Source organism: Morone saxatilis, unplaced genomic scaffold, assembly GCF_004916995.1.
Source record: "Morone saxatilis isolate NCDOM2014 unplaced genomic scaffold, NCSU_SB_2.0 Contig12, whole genome shotgun sequence".
NCBI classification, from domain to species: Eukaryota; Metazoa; Chordata; class Actinopteri; family Moronidae; genus Morone; species Morone saxatilis.
The window spans coordinates 14,414,884-14,415,453 of NW_023339674.1; positions in this window are offsets into that span (position 1 = coordinate 14,414,884).

Here is a 570-nt window from a genome sequence, read left to right on the forward strand (position 1 = left end):
AAAAAAAAAAAAGGGGGTCATAAATGTGAACATTATGTGCTACATTATATCATGCTGAGAAACTAAAGCAACCATTTACTGAACAGCCTCAGTGCTTCAGAGCAATGTTTATGACCACAATAGTAAGATAAATAATTACTATGTTTTTTGAGCAAAAGTTGCTAAATGTATTGTTTATTAGAAAGCGTTATTAGTCATTGGACCGAATGGAACAAATTATGAAACAAGTAATTTCACAGGGGTGGTAACTCTCAAAAAATGTAAGTGTGAGTCTATTTGAAAGTCTTTTTTGGTCACAATGCATCATGAGTTGTAGTTACATGGTGTGGCCACTATGTCAAATTAGCTTCAAAGCCCAGAACACTTCCACTTATTTTATTTACATATCCTTTGATCCAATAAACTAATGTAGTTCATGATAGGCTCCTTGGCCTAACGCTCGATTAGGTACTACTGTAGGCAGTACGCTAGTTAACCAGACACACTAACGATTAGAGCTTTTATCAGAGCAGATAAACTGTTTACAATTTAATTCTTTCTTTACACTTTTGCTCTTGAGATTTTGGTTTT